The 20,959-nt window shown below is 39.7% G+C and overlaps 1 protein-coding gene across 15 annotated transcripts in view; it reads right to left on the reverse strand.

Annotated features, from left to right (window-relative positions):
- Synd (protein kinase C and casein kinase substrate in neurons protein Synd) overlaps positions 1 to 18,013 on the reverse strand; it is a 193,792-nt gene extending 175,779 nt beyond the window's left edge. For 4 of the 15 annotated variants that reach the window (XM_069331812.1, XM_045739981.2, XM_069331814.1 and 1 more), the window contains exon 1: positions 5,311 to 5,522. The gene's annotated coding sequence lies outside the window, so the exon portion shown is untranslated. Of the gene's footprint in view, positions 1 to 5,310; positions 5,524 to 15,084; positions 15,400 to 17,877 lie in introns of those variants that run through there. The other 11 variants (XM_069331805.1, XM_069331816.1, XM_069331803.1 and 8 more) reach the window with 4 other exon arrangements.
- Positions 18,014 to 20,959: the final 2,946 nt, after the last annotated feature.

The raw sequence follows: 20,959 nt of genomic DNA on the forward strand, positions 1-20,959 counted from the left end.
CTAGGGAACAGGAGTATCAGTGAAAGAAACTGAGAATCGAACCCAGGCCACAGGATTACGAGTCCCGCGCACTTTCCACTAGTTGTGGTTGCGGGGGTTGAGCTCTGACTCTTTGGTCCCGCCTCTCAACCGTTAATCAACTGATGTACAGATTCCTGAGCCTACTGGGCTCTATCATATCTACATTTGAAACTGTGTATGGAGTCTGCCTCCACCACGTCATTTCATAGTCCATTCCATTTATTAACTACTCTGACACGAGAGAGTGAGAGCGCGAGTGTGTGAGCACCCGTGTAAAAACTGTCAACAAGTGTTGAGAATTTCTGGCCAGTAACCTGGTTGCCACCATTCTCCTCCCCAACACAATGACACTGTGGCCAGTCGTGCATCGCCACCTACAACTCTCTAATAACCCAACACCGCATCAAATAAACTTAAAAAACTTTACCGTCACTAAATATTCACAAATACTGGTAACAATACGCCTAAATTAAAAAAAAATAAATAAATAAAATCCTCAAAAGATAAGGTCAATGATGAGTAACTCATCAGTAAACCCAGTATCCTTCCAGTAAACTCAGGAAGGATACAGTAACGTTTCACCGAGAGAGGGCGTGAGGGAGAAGGCAAGGATATACACATTCCAAAACGTTTCAATGCACAAGACATTCCAGAGTGTACATTTAACAAGACACGTAACGTCTCGATGCACGTTTCAGAATGTGCGCAAGACCAGCTATTTCGTTACCATGTCAAAGTGTAAATGGCATGACACGTCACGCTCCAATAAACATCGGAGCATAAAGTCTACATACCGGAAATGGTGACGCCAACGTAGGCTAGGCTAACCTCCCGCCTACTAAATATTCGCCATGTTATGCCCCCTCCTCTCGTAATGCACCAATTAGGACAAGCCTAGGCTATGCACCACTGTAAACAATTAATCGTAATAGACGTAACCTTTCGTTACTCGAAACACGCCTCATCATCAAAAATATACAAAGCTTGATTATACTGCGACTGACCGGGGGTATCTTTGGACCAAATGCTTTGTTCACCAGTGTAATTTACATAATTAAATCCACATTTACTCTCGAGTTAATTAAATAAGCGTGTTTATTAGCTTACCTGAAATATAAACTAATTAATGTCATGTAAAAAAATGAACCAAAATTCATCTAAGAGTAGATGCACTAGCTCTGTTAAAAAAATTAAAAAGAATGGACTACTGATGACCGAAAGAATTAGTGCTAATGAAGATGATCGACTGGTTTTCGAATAGGCCTACATTCCGATAAGCAGTCCTCAACGTACTTGGCATGCTGAGCCAGAAAAATAGCCTTGACAGTCATTAAGCTAGTACCTTGTTCTTGGGTTAAACATCCAGGAGGGGTATGCTTCTCCGTGTCAATGATTTGGTGATGTTGAAACGATTTTTTTTTTCTTAGACGGTGGATGACTTAAAAAAACTGAAATTGACCTTGACAAAGTATAATCTGACAAATGGCTACCAAAGTTCAATCTCAACAAGTGCAGGGTAATGAAGATTAAAAAAAAAAAATCCAGGTTCATGAATGCTTTACTATTTACAAAGCATTTTTGACCATTTAACTTTTGGGTTAGACAAGCCTAAGTTTGTTGTATCAGTTTGAATACCAACAAGCATCATACCAGAGGGGATGGAGCTCTGCTGTCCAACCGGATCACAGGGATCATACATACAAGGACAACTTTTACTATGATATCTTTTGGCCAGAAGAGGGGCTTCATAGAGCATATTTATCTGCTCTTTTGGGTCGATGAAGTACACAATCCTGTACCAAGAAAGGTGTTGTACGTAATGTTAAATCTGTTCTATTTTACCTGAGTTATGGCCAATTCTCAAGCATACACTCCCTTTGTGGAGACCTATAGTTGCAAGTATTAAACATGGGTTCAAGAGCAGATATGATAAATCTCCTAAGTTAAAGCTCAACTCTGAGGGTACAGCCTGATATAGCACATTCTCGCCTAGGCTAAGCGGAAATGTCATGTCTCACCCTTACCACATTTCCCAAAAGGAATAGGCTAAATCAGGTTCCATGATAAAGATCCTGTCGAGTGAGGGATGGTGAGGTGAAGAACAACAACGCGGTGGCATCTGATGACCTAAATTCTTAAGGAATATATCAGAACGTCTGTCTTCAGTTGAAATATGTCGACCCTTTCCTTCCCCCAATCATGCCTCTTATCTCGTCTTCCCATGAGTGGACTAACTCTCTGGAGGAGGGTGGAAATTCTCTTGAGAGTGGAACATGACCGGACAAAAGAGGATGGTAGCCGAGGCTATTTCGACCAGACAATCCTCTTTTGTCCGGTCGTGTTGATCGAGCGGTTAAGGGATCCTGTACGCCAGCAGAGTGCTCCTAGCAGTATGGGTTCGAGTCACTTCTGGGGTGAGTTTTCAGAGATATATATATATATATATATATATATATATATATATATATATATATATATATATATATATATATATATATATATATATATATATATGTTTAACTAGTCTAATATGATATCTTTTATGAATTAATCTTAATCTGAACACTAAGGCTGAAGTCCTAAAATGACTGTTTAATTTTATCTACAAACCGTCGCAAATGTTGAAGGAATTCTTATATGAAGACTTTCGAGATAATCTAATGCAGAGAACTTCTATTCACTGATACAATTATGCAAATTTAGGCTGTATTTCCTAGTTCGCTATGTAGTATGGTTCAATGATATACACGTCATTATAAATTGAGTATCTTAAACCACTTCTGCTTTATAAAAAGAAATTAAATCGTTGGTAATGTTACTCTCATTCCTTAACAGTCAGCTCAAATTATATTTGTTTAAACCACCAGCTATTTTTGAATAAGTGATACATTGAATAACCTAACCTAACCATTGAATAAAAATTGAATGAACATGCCATGGTATTCACACAAATTGAGTACCACTGCCTCGCCCTTCGAGGTAATCTGGCATAGAAAATTTAAACAGCTACTTTTATTTAATTGATATGGCTCAAAGTCAACTTTTAACACCCCCCCCCCAAACCTCCACCCTACCTTCTTCCTACATTTTGTTTTTAATTTGCCCTGAAGAGGATAAGCACCTCCAAAGGATACCTGATCAATCAGGCTGTGACTCGTACGTCAGGCTGCGAGCAGCCGCGTCCAACAGCCTGGTTGATCAGTCCGGCAACCAGGAGGCCTGGTCGACGACCGGGCCGCGGGGACGCTAAGCCCCGGAAGCACCTCAAGGTAACCTCAAGGTAAGAGCGAGTTTATTGGGCAGTGTCACTGATCCTGTGGGTGAACATACCACCATGAACATCCCTTAACTAGAAAAGAAATACTTATTTTAATGGCCATTTGTGTTTTCCTAAGCCAAATGACAGTTTAACTAGTTCATGGGCCTAACACCTCTCGGTCAAAAGTACTTAACGAACCCTGGAATATGCAGGTTTTTCCAAAGTAATAATATTTTGACAATGTTATAATTGAAATAATGACTATATAAAAAAAATGTTACAAAAACTTAAAACTTTCGTGAAAAACAGCCCAGAATGTTTTGTATTACTAAGAAAAAAATATGTTATTCAGTTGCAAGCAATCCTATTTTTTGCAATACAAGCTGTATACACAAGTTCTTTGGACTTGTCATCGAACAGCTAGAATAGCTGTGTAATGATGGCACCCAACTTTGATGATAAAATTCTTTGCTATTCCAGCTGACACACCTATACTAGCCCAATGAATTAATGGGCTATACAAATTAATCTAAATCAAGCCACATGGTCACTCTACAGTAAGAGAGGCGACACTAACATCTCCACGTTTTTAGATTGCTTAAAGCAAAGTTAGTATTAGTGTTTTTATAGGCGGGGGGGGGGGGATGAGAGATCAACCAACACATCCATCCTTCCTCTCTACGTTGCCACATTCCACAGAAAACCTTGGATGCACATCCTTATGTAACAATCCCGATAGATAGAGATATGCACCGCGTACACACGACAATGCAAATACTGACAGCATCATTCTGTTGGCTATTTTCATTATGCATTACGCAACTCAAGGTCACAGCGGTTTGCAAACGCTGCCTGATGAATACTGTGAGTGGGTCGCCACAACTGGTCAGGCGAGAAAAGGCTGCTGGGTGGCTGACGTGCGTAGTGGGCAGATAGCCCGAGGTGGTGGTTGGTCGGGTAACCCGAATGGTTGGTGGTCGGGCGGGTAACCTGGGAGGTTGGTGGTGGTCGGGCAGGTAACCTGGGAGGTTGGTGGTGGTCGGGCGGGTAACCTGGGAGGTTGGTGGTGGTCGGGCGGGTAGCTGGAGATGGTAGAGATTGGGTGGGTGACCTGGGAGGTCTTGGTCAGCGGGAGGTGGGTGGGTGGGTGGTTCCACTACGTGGCCGCTAGGAAGCAACATGGTACACAGTAAATGATGTTCCAAGACAAATCTGGCAGAATCCAAAGAGAGAGAATCTAATAAAAGCAACAGCTTGCCAACCATACAAAAAGTTTCTCGATATGTACTTGCATATACACTAGCAGGCTACTACACTCCACTCTCACAACTAACAATCAATAATTCAGGGGAGGCACTGAACATCCACCCACACCAGCGGCCTGTCAAAATAAACCATTTCGATCAGTCTTTCCTCACGTACAGCTGTGGTGTATAGCTTGCCCCACCCTAGTGGCGACCAGACCAAGAATGCAAAAGTCTATTGCCTGAGGCCAACAACGTGCCCACTACATCTACATTCACTCGTCAAGACCAGCTCTCTCTCTCTCTCGTCAGCATGCGTCAGTTTAACTCAGTAAACACTTGCTACCTGCTTGTCAAGGCAATCTACCACAGAGATACAATATCAGCATCCCGGTTATCAAGGAATACTGGCGTGCTCACCGCTAATTTGTTTCTTAGAAATGTCTGCATGTCTTTCTTGCGTAATGTTTCTTTGCAATCATATCCTTCCCTTGCGTGTCAAATTAGCTTACTCTCGTGAATATAATGACCCATATTTAAACAAACTGACCGCCAAAGCCTGTGTATGATGTCTTTGACTAACTACCCCAAGACATTCCTGCCACCCACATGCATCTCAAGTACCGTAACTTGCCGTGGTTAAGCCAGTAGTATCACTACACTCTGAGAGTAGCTGCCACTCACTCTTCCGGCAAGTACAACCAACCCAGGAGTGGCCTCATCACAACTTCCACTCGCTCTAACGGTTTAAGCTAACAGAACACACACAATCTTACACCCACCCACCTTGCGTTTAAGATGAAAGCCACAATAAAGTTCCAGGGATTATGTTCTTTGCAGTACAAGGCTGCTGGTAGCAATCCAAAAGTATTTCTGGGTGTCACAGCGAGTTACGTGCTCTGAAAATGACTAGTAATTCACGAGCGGTATTTGAGGACGCAAGATCAAGGTCTCTAAAGGGACGCACACTCCCCACACGACAGTTTACTATCAACTGATTCCTCGATGGGAATTTGGGCGAGGTTGGCAGCGTTGGCGCGAGCGAGAGGGAGTGGGCAGGTGCCAGCGCGTTATTTATTTACTATACTATTTCAGTACAGAAAACAGCTATTTATATTTCATATTATTATATACTAATGTAATTCAGTCATAATATCTACTAAGCAAATATAACAAAATCCCTCCAGAACAATCATCCAGCAATGAGAATTGTTCCATTCAATTCGGAATAATGAGCAAAAATCCCAATAGCTGTGTCACCTTTAATAAAACGTGTGATTTCCCTAAGGGTGCAGCAAGAACGTCTCATCCTGGACGAAAGTATGACTTAAAAAAAGCATTAATATAAGTTATTATTTATCCTTCACCGGCACCTCCGCCCACCCTCAGAGCCAGGCCGGCCAACCCCACCGACACGCACCCAGGAGAGGATTACTCGCCAAATGTCATCATCTAAGCATCCACAAACGGTCACATGGGTTAACTTATAGGAGCTATTTACCCCTTTAGCCAGTTCTTACATCATGCACTGCTCTATTTAAATGCTAATAAAATCCGGGTTCAGTTAATAAAACGAAAACTAATAAGCAGGAAACGACTTGCCCAATTTTTGTTAAGAACTTTTGACAGTCACAATGAAGTTTGTATGTTAAGGTACTTACTTAATATATTTAAGCAAAAACCACCACTGTTTACTCCCTAAAAAAGTATAAAACAAAAACTGAGCTTTATCACACAGACCCCCATGACTGGTGTACATCATTTATAATGATGTACACGATAATCCGGTACATCATTATAAATGATGTACATTATTTGTTTACATTATAAATGATGTACATTATTTGTGTACATCATTTATAATGATGTACAAAATAATGTAAACAAATAATGTACATCATTTATAATGATGTACCGGATCACTGTTTAGGAAGTGATGTGGTGGAGGCTGACTCCATACACAGTTTCAAATGTAGATATGACTAAGAGCCCAATAGGCTCAGGAATCTATACACCAGTTGATTAACAGTTGAGAGGCGGTTATCTTGAGATGATTTTGGGGCTTTTTAGTGTCTCCGCGGCCCGGTCCTCGACCAGGCCTCCACCCGCAGGAAGCAGCCCGTGACAGCTGACTAACACCCAGGTACCTATTTTACTGCTAGGTAACAGGGGCATAGGGTGAAAGAAACTCTGCCCATTGTTTCTCGCCGGCGCCTGGGATCGAACCCAGGACCACAGGATCACAAGTCCAGCGTGCTGTCCGCTCGGCCCACCGGCTCCCCTTTGGATCCCCCCCCCCCCAGTCACAATAACGTGGCTGAAGATATGACTATTAAACCACACATCAGAAAATGGAGAAAGGACGACGTTTCGGTCCGTCCTGAGGACCATTACGGACGTGTCCAGGATGGGTATGATGATAAACAAACCCAAACGTTGTCGTTTCTCCCTTTTCTAATGTGTGGTTTGGTGGTCATACCTTCATGTTCTTCCCTTCACAAGAACCTCAGCCTCACATCACTTAACTATATGCTACAAGCCTGCCCATCCAAAGATAAACAGATAACACGGTGTAAGAAATATGGTCCCTTGATGGCAAGCTTAATTTGTTGCCAATGTCTCCTAAGTATAAAAAATGGCTATTATTTCCCTCGAACTTCGCTTCGACCTTCGCTTAAGACAGCTTGGGGAGGTTGTCCTGAAGGGTGTCGACTCCTTATCTAGACCTGTATCAAACCAGCCTGAACATTTAAAGCTGGTACACTAATGTTCAAGCCAATACACAATGGCGTTCACGAGTAGGCTTTCTGCAGTTGCCTTCATTCTAATGTTGACTTGCGTATGATTAAAATAAATTCCTGATAAAATGTAACGATCTATGTATTGACTATCAGAAACATGTTCCAAGTCCTCTGAATGCAAAAAATAGGACACTGAAGAAGTATTAAAAAAGTTGTGAACTTACGAAATGTAGATTCCTAGAAAATATTCTAAGCCACACTGCAAAATTTCAAAGAAAATAAACTAAATAACTTGGAAAAACTACCCGTTACTTTGTTTCACAACTTTTTGTCATTTACGAAATTCAAATGAAATTTCTCGCAATGCACTTTTTTTTTACAAATTTCTCGCACAGTTTACAAAGGAAACATTCAAACCGCTGTAAAGCAAATACAATATAAATCAACATTATCTCTAAGATAGACGAGCGAACACTGGCGTCTGCGTCCAAAATGTCCCTGCCTCATACACTCGACGTATAACGGCAACGTCAAAAATTTTGAAAAAAATATCAATTGCAGTCACTCCCCCTCGTGTGTTGCAAGTGCTGCTGAGCACGCGGAGCCTCAGCGCAGTGTTGCAGAAAATCAATACTCACACAACGAGGGTCTAAACTTAGAGAGAGGGAAGGAAATCCTTCCCCTGTTGGGCGACTACAGTATTCCCCCTCAATCCTCCCCCTCACATTTCCCCCATCAACGCTCAGGTTCCCAATTCAACGTACAAAATTAATCCTCAAACTGTTGACAATTTGCAGTTATAAACTCAAGTCACAAACTGACGACGCAGGTGTACAAGTACCAAACTATAAATTACGTATCTTTGCAATAAAGTACTGTACCTTCAAGTACCGTTCCACAACAATGGGCCGAGGCCGCACGCCATAAATTACACGGCGAAAATACACGAACGTAAACAATAACAATTCACGATGACTTAAGATAAACCGGTTTTCAGTTAAATTGTTTACTTCTCCAGGTGCGAATTTATGGAACAATGTCACTCATCTTGAGACAATAGCCCTACAAGGACAATACATCTCGTCCATAATATATATACATATATACATATATATATATATATATATATATATATATATATATATATATATATATATATATATATATATATATATATATATAAAACACTTTTGTTCAGCAACAGTATGAGTAGTAAACTTCTTCACACACGGGAAAGGTATTTGTTGGAGCCATTGGCAAGGCCGGCCAGTCCAGTAAGCCCCTCCCTCAACCACTCCACATTCAACTTGTTGCTGGGCGGTGGCAAGCCTGCAACCCCTACTGATCACACACTGAGGGGAACACGCCAGACGAGAGAGAGGGGAGTGAAAGTCAGGCATGGAAAGGGGGAGTGAGAGAAAGTCAGGGATGGAAAGGGGAGTAGGATAAAGTCAGGGATGGAAAGGGAAGTAGGAGAAAGTCAGGGATGGAAAGGAGAGTGGGAGGACAAATCGGTGATGAAAATGTAGACATGAGAGGAAAGGGCATTTAAAACGAACATAAGGCCAAGTAATGAGAGCAGTATTGTCTCTAGTCACTAAAGACAAGGGCAAGGAAGAAGACATAGCCTTAGCCTACAGCCTTAGGATAACTGAAAATGAGATAATGGGGAAAGAAATGGAAAGACAACGAGTAGGCAATGGGACAGAGAACAATAAGGAAAGGGTTTAGGAAAGAGAATAGGAGGAAAGAGAGAATAGGAGGATAGAGGAGAGAAAGAGATGGAGATGAGTGGAGTCAGGGCCCCATCTTACCTCCTGTTTACACTGGAGCCTACGCTACCTCACTTGTTACAACTCCATCCCTACATATAACAAGTAAAGAAAGGGCAAGCAGACCGGGGATAGGAGGAAGAGGGGAAGGAGGAAGAGGGGAAGGAGGAAGCGTGAGAGAGAGGAGGGAGGGGGAAGGAGGAAGAGACCCAAAGACTCGGCAAGGACAATACCCTTGTCCTTGCAAGGACATATTTCTGGCAATATGTACTCCAGGGCATATATTTGCCCGGGGTACATATTGGTGGAAGATTTCCTTGCCCGAAACGCTGTGATGAGAGGTGGTGTGGTGGTGTCCCATCTTCCCAGTACTCTTTGTCGTATGGCGCTTTTAAACAACGGTCCTGACGGTTCTGGCCTCCACCCCCTTCTCACGTAGCTTGTTCCAACCATCTACCACTGTTTGCAAAGTAAAATTTTCTAAGATTTTGTTTTGGTACCTTTGTCTCTTTAGCTTTAATCTGTGTCCTCTTGTTTGTTATGTTCCTGATTTCATGAATTCCTCTATGACAATTTGGTCGATTCCTGTTGGTATTTGTAAGTGGTGAACATATCTCCACTTTTTCTTCTATCTTCTAGCTTTGGCACGTTTAACACCTCTAGTCTCTCCTCGTAACTTGTTTTTCAGTTCCGGAAGCCATTTTGTAGAAAGCCACTGCACCTTTTCCAGTTTATGTGCTTCTTGAGATTTGGTCACCATACAACTGTTGCATATTCCAATTTTGGTCTCACGAAAGTCACAGTTTCTTTAGTGTTTCACATCCATATAAATAAAAGCAAGTTTGAAGTTGGAAAGTGACGCATACGCACCTCTCACAAGGTTCTGTGTGTGTTCCTCTGGCGACAGCTTACTATCCAAAACCCCCCATAGGTCTCGTTCTTTATGAGTTCTGCAATGCCTTTTCACATAAATTGTAAGTTGTGTGTGGTGTATTTTCTCCGATTCCACATTCCATAATATGGCATTTATTCACACTGAATTCCATTTGCCACTTGTCGCTCCTAGTTCTTATTTTATCTAGATCAATTTGAAGGGCATTACAATCGTCTGCATCTCCAATCTTCCCCAGTATCTTATCTGCAAGCATGTTCATATAATTTTGTATTTCTTCTGGTATGTAGATCGTTTACGTAGAAGATGAACATTATTGGTACAAGAACTGAGCCCTGTGGTACTCTACTAGTAACACTCCTCCAGTCAGATATACTGTCTTCGATTATTGCCTTCATCTGTCTGTCAGAAAATTTTTCATCTATGTCCTGATTTCAGCTGAGCTGATTAAGTGACCGCCGAGTGGACAGCGATTCTGATTCGTAGTCCTGAGGTTCCGGGTTCGATTCCCTGTGGAGGCGGAAACAAATGGGCATCATTTCTTTCACCCTGATGCCCCTGTTACCAAGCAGTAAATAGGTACCTGGGAGTTTGACAGCTGCTTCCTAGGAGTGTGTAACAAAAAGGAGGCCTGGTCGAGGACCAGGCCACAGGGACCTTAAGCCCCAAAATCATCGCAAGGTCACAAGGTAGGCTATGACCTTAGCCCCACACACACAAATACAGTAATTGCAAGCTTTCATGTGTTCTTAGAAATAGATAAAGTAATTAATGGGGAAGAGAAATCTCATATCTTGGTACTACACACAGAATTCTTTCAAATCTTTCAACATTCCCTGCAAACTACTCTGGACAAATCAAGGATCACCAAATGTGTGATGAACAATTAACACTCCAACAATTACCCTGGCTGCCACCAGGTAGCAGTCCTACTGGATCACCAGGTCAGGAAACCTGACAACTACACCTTATGCCCAGCCTATCCTATTATCAGACCAGGATTAATGGGTGGGGAAAATGGAGCTTTAAAGGCACTTTAAAAAGGGTTGTTTAATTTCACTTATTGCTCTATTTCTAACCAAAGTTTCCTTATAAATCACATCCTTGCAAAGATGCCACCATACATAGAATAATAATTTGGGTTTTAACCATAGAGTAACAATATATGGAGGAAATGAAACCCGAGGTGATAATACCTGATTTACCAGAGGGCCACTAACCCTAGTGGCCTCGACGAGGACAGGAAGTTGGCGGCTTGTCGAATGTCACCCCATTCGCCTTTATTTTTTTCCAAGTAGATTTTAAAACTAATACAGTTTTGGCATTTACAGCATTGGTGGATAGGCAGTTCCATGGGTTTATAACCCTTTGAGTGAAAAAGCATCTCCTGTTCTTAGTCCTACATTGTGGCTTGTTGAGCTTGAAAGCATTGCTTCTTATTTGTGTACATCTGACCTTTCGAAGAAATTGTCCAGAGCAACATCCTCTAACTTGTCCAGGATTTAGCAACTGCACTGCACAAAGGGTTGAGGCGCTCTGAGGGTTGCATGATTTTTTTTTTAAATTAGGCCATATTTTAAGTTTTTTAATGTTTTCATCACTTGTTTAATGATTTCAATTTTCATCACTCTTTGTGATTTGAATTGAAAATGATTGTGTTTGGAAACATTTTGACATTAACATTAGATGAACATATATAAAAACAAAAATGTCCTTAACAACTGCACCATGAAATTTTTGCCAAAAAACAGGTGTGCAGTGCAGGGGTTAAAAGCTTAATGAGATCCACCCTGTCATGCCTGGTTTGCAGTGTTGTTAGCCCTGAGGCCCTCAACCGTTCCTGATACGAGAGATGATTTAGCTCTGGAATTATTTTTGTTGCCAATGTTGCATTTTCTCCAGAGCAGCTATGTCCTTTTGAAAATTAGGTCTCCATGCTTGGATACAGTAATTCAAATAGGGGGTGCACCATAAATCTATAAAGTAGAATCATTACCTTCTTTTCCTTAAAGTCAAAAGCACGATTGATTATTCCAAAGGTTTGGTTAGCTTTTCTGATTGCTGCTCCCACCTGTTGTGCAACTTTTGGCGAGTGGTGAATTTTGAGTCTAAGGTCCTGTTGTAGTGTAATGCTATTAATATAGCAGTCGTGGCGTGGGTTGTTACGCCCCACATGCATGGTCTTGCATTTGTCGATATTAAAAAGCATTTGCCAGTCTTCTGACCATTTGAAGATTTCATGTAGATCTCTCTGTAAGGCTTTAATATCATTATCATTTCCCATTTTACCATAAATCTTTGTGTCATCTGCAAATTTGACAATGTGCTTTGTAATATTCTCATCTATGTCATTGATGTAAATGACAAAAAAGGTACACCCCAAAAATGGACCCCCCATGATACCCCACTTATCACATGTCTCCATTCCGATTCATTTCCATTAGTATGATGCTTTGTTTTCTTTCCTTCAACTATTGTTTTATCCATTCTAATATTTTACAATTTATTCCATGGGCCTGTAATTTCCTTGCCAATCTTTCAAATGGTACCCTATCCAAGGCTTTAGCAAAATCCAACTACACTGTATACTACATCCACCGGATGGCCTTTATCTGACAACTGGATTACCATTTCCAAAAATGTGAGCAAGTTTGTAAGGCAGGATTTGTTTTTAACCCATTTTGTGTCGAGTGTACAAAACAGTTCACTGAAAGATGGTGAATGATTTCCTCCCTGAGAATTCTCTCCATGAGCCTGCAGATGTGTGATGTCAAGCTGATTTGCCAGTACAGCAGTTTTCTGCTGAGCTCTTTCTACCTTTCTTTAAAATATGGGTGACATTTACATATTTCCAATCTAGGGAGGACTACCCCTTGGTCCAGAGATTTTGTGAAAAGTAGTTTCAGCGGTAGACATAGTTCTTCTGCTAGTGCCTTTAAGACTTTGGATTGGATTCCATCCTCACCTGGGGCTTTTGAGTCTTTTAATTTGTCAATTTTCTTTCTAATTATTGTGCATGTTATGGGTATATCCCTAAATTCATTCTCCTCCCCTCCTTCAAACATTTGTGTGGGTGCTGGGATGTCATCTAACCTTTCTAGTTTGAACACCGATGTAAAATATTAATTTAGTGCCTATTTATCATCCATTATTGCTTGGTTAGTATCATCTACTAAGGGTCCTACCGAGTCCATTGTTTTGGTTTTACCTCTTATATAGGCATAGAATGATCTTGGATCTTTCTTTGTTTTGGCCAAGTTTTCATTCATAGTTTCTTTTGGCTGATCTGACTTTCTGGTTGGTCAAGTTTAGTGCTCTTTTTTGTATCTAATAAACAGGTAATGATTATTAGGGTAATAATGATCAAGGAGATCAGGTACAGTATATTCCATAATCTTCGATAATGAAATGAGGCCAAACAAAGAAAAGTTGCCTTATGGATATGCATCCGAGATGAGGCCTCGGGATGTGGCTAAGAAAACATTAGGCCATCACCCATTTGCACCTTAAAATTATAAGGCCCCAAGATCAGTCATACTCATGTCAGAGAAAAGTGGATTAAAGCTGCATACTGTATGCACTTTCCAAATGCACATTCCTGGGGGTAAGCTCACAGATGACAATTGGGATATTTATTTGCAATAAAAGAACATACAATGGAAGAAGGGATCTAGAGTTAATGAAATGCAAAATAAAGGCACTCCTAAGGGTCTATATATATCGTATTGACAAACAACCGCCACTTGCAAAAAGTCTGAAGAAGACATAACCAAACGGGCCATGCCTTCGCCACAAGAGCACCACAGCATTAGCCTAGGAGAAAATGTCTCAATCTGGGGAAATAGTGTGTTACTGAGCCCTAGATTGATACCCTGGAGCAGTAAACTATAGCTGTCTGTTGTCCAGTCAGTTGCCATTACCCATCCACTGGCCAGTAAGAAGTACTATACCATACTGTAGAACCAGCACCAGTGGATAGAATAAAATCAGGAAAAGTGCAAGAAACTCCTATGAATATACTGTAAGAGCATGTTAAAACATTAAAGCATCTGATACAAAACTGCTAGAATAAATATTAAACATTTAGTTTTCCACAGATTTGTGCATGATGTTCATTAAAAAACAAAGAATTCTTTTGATTATCAAATATTAGGGCACATGTTTTATTTTATTTATTCTGTTTTGGTTTGAAGCTTATGTACAGTCCTTAAGCTATATGATAACACAAGGAGTAGTCACCTAGAAAGGTGAATTATGAGTAATAAACTGTGGCCACATACTGCCACCATAAATACACATTCCAAATATTCAGTAATATGCTACCTTATTAAAATCAGAGCTTAATGGTCAACAGATCCCAAAGAATGACCCACCAAACATGGGAAAGCCATTGATGGTGTTCAGCCAATGTATGAATAACCACCAATCCAGGGAGGATTCAAGTTTTGGCTGGGGGAGAGGGTCATGAGTATTGTCATATTTATCAAGTTCATTATGATGAATGAGATACATATCTTGCTACATTAGGTTATTATACAAATTCTATGTAGTGTATGGAGATGTATTCTGTACCTACATGCACCCAATTACTACTAATTCTTCACATACATGTACACTGTACCTAGTTTCATAAAAGTACTTGCAGATGAACACTAAATTTGCACATTAAGGAGAAAGGCAACAATTTGGTTTGCACATAAAATACATAACTGTCCGACCCCTCACAGTGTTCGAGAGAGAACTCGATTTTCTCTCGAACTCGAGAGACAACCACACCCAAACACACACACACACACACACTTTCCTCCATACATTATAGCCATTAGAAACAAGCCTACTGCAGATGGAGATGAGAGTGGCTGATAAACAGCTGGTGACTAGAATGTTTCATATTTCATAGGCCTAAAATATCTAATTCACAATACTGTACTGTTTGGTACTATATTGCAGCTCTCTGCCCACACACATTTCAACTGACTGATGAATTATATAGATACTTTTTAGGATTATCATTTTTCATGGCCTGTGTTCTAATAATCAACTTTACTATAATCCAAGATTAAAATATCTCATTGACCACAGAACATGACATGACAAACACAGGTGAGTCTTACAACAGGTTGTAAGATACAATATACAGTACAGTAGTACTTACCTGAGCCGTGTAGTGTGTTGCATATATACTCCTGCCAGTCTATAAACCTCTCGTACAGCGTTTTCAGCCAAGTCTTTCAGCCTTTTAATTCACTCGGCTATTTCAAGGTTTATAATGTTGCTATCAACATTTGTCAGTGAATTAATGTATCTAAGTACCTGTACTGTCTATTTCAAATAATTTTGTTTATTATTGAGCCACTTTTGATTATTTCATAGTACAGTACCGTGTTAAATTATATTCATTTTCTATTTGATCAATAGTCTTGGTTTCAAAGTCCTATTATGTAGCAATTCACTTCACTTTTGTTTTTCCCTGTTTGGAAAAAAAACATGCATTAGCATGATTATATTCCTTTAATGATTGACTTAAGTACTTTTCATACAATAATACTGTACAACAATTTATTTTTATCTGATTACAGAAAAATTGAAGGGCATAAGAATGGAGAAAATTGCTCCCTAATAGTGACTTCAAATGGGATGAAACAGATTGGGCCGCGGGGACACTAAGCCCCGAAACCACCTCAAGGTAACCTCAAAGTTGTTCAAAGTGATAGGGTTTATCAAGCTGGTGAAACGGAACTTTATAACAACAAAATGAAATCAGTAGAGGTTTAAAGGGTGTTAAAAGGAGGAAAAAAAGTTTATGAACATTTTGTATACATTAAAATATTAATATAGATGGAGTGTATTGCTGTACTGATGCAAACAAACTGGAGTACAGAATTATAAATGAGGTTCTATTTTAAAAACTATTTAGTTTGGAGGCATGATAGAAAAAAACACTTAATTGCAAAAGAATTAATACACGATAATCCATGAAATGTCAACATGATATTGTAGCACTGGAGATCCCCAGGTCAGCCCTGGCCATCCTTTTCTGTTTTCTTTTCAGGATGGTTTTCTGAAAAGCTGGCTTCCTCTTCTAAGACTTCGTGGCGAGATACTGTAGTATCGGGAAACTAATGAGGGACACAAAAATACAGCATTATATTTTATGACATTCCTCTTTCTGGTGTACCATTCAATAGCTCCTCACACCCCTGGCCTGTTTCCTCCTCCTCTATGAGAGCTGGTACAATGTCTCCTGGTCAGCTCGTGAATGGGTACCTCACTGGCCAAATTTCCAGTTCACTTAGGCTGCCATCTGGTAGTGAGTAAGCATTTTACAGACTATTTTTCTGGGATAATTGTTAGCATTGTGTAGCCTTAAGTGCTACACAGTAGTGAGAACAGAAGAGCAGGGAAGGAGCAAAAACAAGTACAGTACATAAAGCCACCAAACAATATGAAAACACCATGACCAGTAACACCAGAGCCCAAGGCTCTGTGGTTCCCATGAAATAAGCCATCAAACATTTGGTACCTAATGTTGGTATCCAGTCTCCTAGGATGCCAGTGTCTGGACCTGCTGGAGTGCTAATGTGCCTCTTGGGTTGGCAATGTGTAAAGCCCTGGAGCTGGACACACTGCCATCCAGCTTATATGTCCAACCCTACACATAAGGGGCATAACTGTCCGACCCATCACAGTGTTTAAGAGAACTTGACAAGCACCTCCAAAGGATACCTGATCAACCAGGCTGTGACTCATTCATTAGGCTGCAAGCAGCCATGTCCAACAGCCTGGTCGACCAGTCCAGCTTAGAGGACCAGGGGACGCTTAGTCCAGACCAGGGGACGCTTAGCCCCGAAAATTCATCAAGGTAACCTCAAGGTAAGGTAGCCTAATGGAATGCTGTAGTGTAGTATCTTGGGATACTGGTTTAGACTTCCCAGGGGCTGAACATCTAGGAATCAAATATGCTATTATATAAGTATTGCTTAATGTTACTGAAATGAAGCTGGGGGGAAATAATATGGATAAATCATAATATACACAAGTACAGGTATACTGAACTGGATAAATTCCTATACAAATGGCTGATGTCTCACCTTATCTCATTTTATATCCAGCTACATCAGCATTACTTCTATAGACATGAGTGGTGTCATTTATTAGATGTCTCATCTGGCAATTCATTCCAATGAGGTTTTCTGTTAAGATTTTGATTGTTTTAAATCCTGTTTGAACACTATTTGCTTACATTAAGTGGCCAAATACCAGCAACTTTACCCCACTGGTACTAATTGGAAAGAAAGTATCAACCCTTACTCTAGAAATTATATTATTTTTTGCAGCTATGCGACCATTGGTACCAATATGTAGCACTGGAGCCCCAGTAAGCCACATTTTGTACTAGTTTTCTACACAATAACTAGTTCATTTTAGGTTATGTCTGTTTACTTTAGATTGGAAAAATATTATGCTGAACTCTAGGAGAAATTATTATCCAATTTGGATGGTAAATAGCTTAATTAAAGTACTGTATAGACAAAATCATGCCACACAGTACTGGCCAATGCCAATGACCTTTGACATTATAACGACATAACTAATTAGACAAATCAGCCAATCAAACACCGGACATAAGACATGGGTGTGCCCACCTCTGCCATGTGTTGCCCAAGAGAAAAAAAAAATGTCCAGCAATTACAGTCTTCATTATTTAGATCTATTATGTCATTGCGTGATCTTATCAAAGGAGAAATATATATATGTGAGCTTCTAGTTCGTCATCAATATTGGCGACATCCAACTGTATGTCTGTGTGTATACAGCGTCATATTTCGTATGTTGGTCTGGTGCCAAGTGGGCGTTTGACGGAGCTGCCCTCACCCAGTGTTCCCGGGGAGGAGGACCCGCTTCACGCACCAGGCGACATGTCTCTCACACTCTAACTTTCCCTTACCTTGGTATGAACAAATCCGGTGAGGGAAGATGAAGCTCCAGTCAGCTATTTTCGTCACGTACAAGTTCAACACCCACTCTCTGCAACAGTCAAACTCGATTAGCCGAGATAATAGACACTGTAATGTTGTCATTCAGGAGCCGCTCAGGAAGACAGGATTGTAATAAGAGCATCGCGCAAGAGATATATATATATATATTTTTTTACTCGTGACGACTCTCGTAATAAAATAGCTGTTACTTCTCAACAACAATATATTTTATGTATATTTATCAGTAGAGAAAATAATTATCAAAATACATTTATGCATCAAAACTTAATTTTTGTATTTGTATAAGGAATTCAATGCTCTAAGAGACGAGTTTGTCAAGAATATAAGCTTTTGTCAGTTATAAAATTATGACTTTTTTTTTAATTATCATTAATAGGCTTAGGTATACACAGGAATGTGCTATTGCCCTATTTCCCTATTCTATATGAAAGATTACACATTGTAGATAAAGAAAACTAGCTATAAGTTTATCTAATATCCCCATCTCACAGGATGGCTACTCATACATGCAGTAATCTTTAAGAAATTGTACTGTATTTGACATAGACGTATTAGTCACTTGAGCAGCACTGAAAATTCTAATGATCACATATATTTCACATATACTGTAGTACGATTCGTGCTTATTATTAACAATTTAATTATTATTTATGTAATTCTTATTTACAAGAAGAATATAGCACATAAATTAATTACATTCAAATTATAACGGTGAATTGTAACTAATTAATTTATAATAACCTATACAGTATAGTGGTGAGTTAGGATGACCTACTTTTTATATTTTATATATTCATTAACAGACTTAAGGTACATATCAAATGTGATTCTACCTTGTATGAGGGACCACAGAATATACAGGTCAAGAACTAGTTATAATTTCAATTATCGTCTTGTAGGATGGTTAGTCCTACAAGGGATGAGTCTAGTCTTCACGTTTGCCTGGTTCACTAGTAAACTTTGGCAAGAGTATGAGGATATATTTGTTCTTATATCCCGAGTAAATACAATAGTTACAAAGCTCTCACATGCCATTTAGTCTAAAACTGGGAATTAAAAAAAATAACTGGGAATTCCCTAATTACAATGTAGAAGAGAGTATCCTAGCTCCCATTTGGGTGTCTAATTGTTAGAGCAATATTGTGACTTACTGTCTGTAGCTCTTGATTAATTCTGGCAATTACAGTCACATTACACTCACCAAGTTGTGCTTGCGGGGTATGAGCTTCGGCTCTTTGGTCTCCTCTAAACTGCCAATCAACTAGTGTACATGAGCTTAATGGGCTCGTTCATATCTGAAACTATATAGGATGTCTGCATCCACGTCTTCACTATGTTCACTGAAAAAAATATTTTCTAATGTCTCTGTGGCTCATTTCGTTGCTCGGTTTCCAGCTGTGTCCCATTGAGCGGATGCTGCCATTGCTAGCTAGTTTATCTTTATTTAGCCTATGAATTCCTCCTGAGAATTTTTTTGTGGTGATCATGTATTGGAATTTTTTTCTTTATTATGCACCCCATACCCCCTCGGGCTGTTCTTCTGCCAATCCTATTATCCTGAAGCAGCACTGTGGTTGTGCCAAAGAGATTGGGATAGTTCAGCTTCAGGTTTAGTTCAGTTTCAGGTTTAGTTCAGTTTCAGGTTTAAATAAATTGTTGTGATTACGTAGTAATCTGTCGGCTAAGTGAACAGCGCTCGGGGTTCGTAGTCCTAAAGATCCGGGTTCGATCCACGGCGGGGGCGGAAATAAATGGGCAGAGTTTCTTTCACCCTGATGCTCCTGTTCACCTAGCAGTAAATAGGTACCTGGTAGTTAGACAGCAGCTACGGGCTGCTTCCTGGGGGATGTGTGTGAGAAAATTAGGATTAAGGATTTGCCCGAAACGCTATGCGTGCTAGTGGCTGCACAAGAATGTAAGAACTCTTGTATATATAAATAAATACAAATATATATATATATATATATATATATATATATATATATATATATATATATATATATATATATATATATATATATATATATATATATATATAAATTACATGCATAACAAATGAATCTGCCCGAAACGCTATGCGTGCTAGTGGCTTTACAAGATTGTATAAACATGCTATGTACTCTCATAAACCCAATGTACCTTCTTGCATATAAGTAAATAAATAAATAAATGAACTAAACAAAAAACTTCTTAAGCTTATCTCTTAGAGCCACTGCTTTTTTTTTTTAATTCTCCAACATGACCCTATACTGGGAAACTATGATCTGGTACGGACCATTACAATGTAATAATAGATAAGTTACCCGTGCAAACTTCCCCAACACGTTACACTCTCTATTATTAAAGCTTGAGAAAATGGAAGAGCAGAGGCTTGCCAGCCTCGCGGCTTATGGTCGGCTGTTGAGCGGGTAGTCCATCTGCACCCCTGATGACGTCAGGTTGGGATGATTGACGCGGGATTTCCTTCCCCCCATCCCACCTACACACATCCTAATCTATTTTAGCTTCAAAGCTTCCAATTTAATGAATTGGATTTATTTATGAAGCGCACTCTTCACTAACTCATTTGCAGTTATTACCAAAAGATTGATTTCCGTTCAAATAGTGTTGATAACTATTCGTACTCGTATGTAATATATTTATTATTTTGTATATTTTAGGGCTAAATTGCTTGATTTGATTTTCAAATAGCCATGGAATAGACACTGGAAAATACAAAGTGAATTTTCATTTTGGAAAAATCAAAATCATCGAAGAAATTAGTTTCTTTTTCCTCTGGACTTTCTTATGTCTTTGCCAACAGAAGAGATAATTGAATTAATTGACTGCAAGACAGCGATAACAAAGGTAAATTTGTTTGTAGACTCGATAAAAACATACAGCACCATTAATATTTTATTCCACCACGGGTTACAAGACACCAAAAAAGTTTGGAGGTTCTCGAAAAGTCAATCAATCAATACCAAGCAGCGCTACGACTCTTTGTCTCTTGGTGTAAGCGTCATCTTCTGCTGTTCTTCCCCTAAGTCG

This window comes from Procambarus clarkii, chromosome 26 (genome assembly GCF_040958095.1).
Source record: "Procambarus clarkii isolate CNS0578487 chromosome 26, FALCON_Pclarkii_2.0, whole genome shotgun sequence".
Lineage (NCBI taxonomy): Eukaryota > Metazoa > Arthropoda > Malacostraca > Decapoda > Cambaridae > Procambarus > Procambarus clarkii.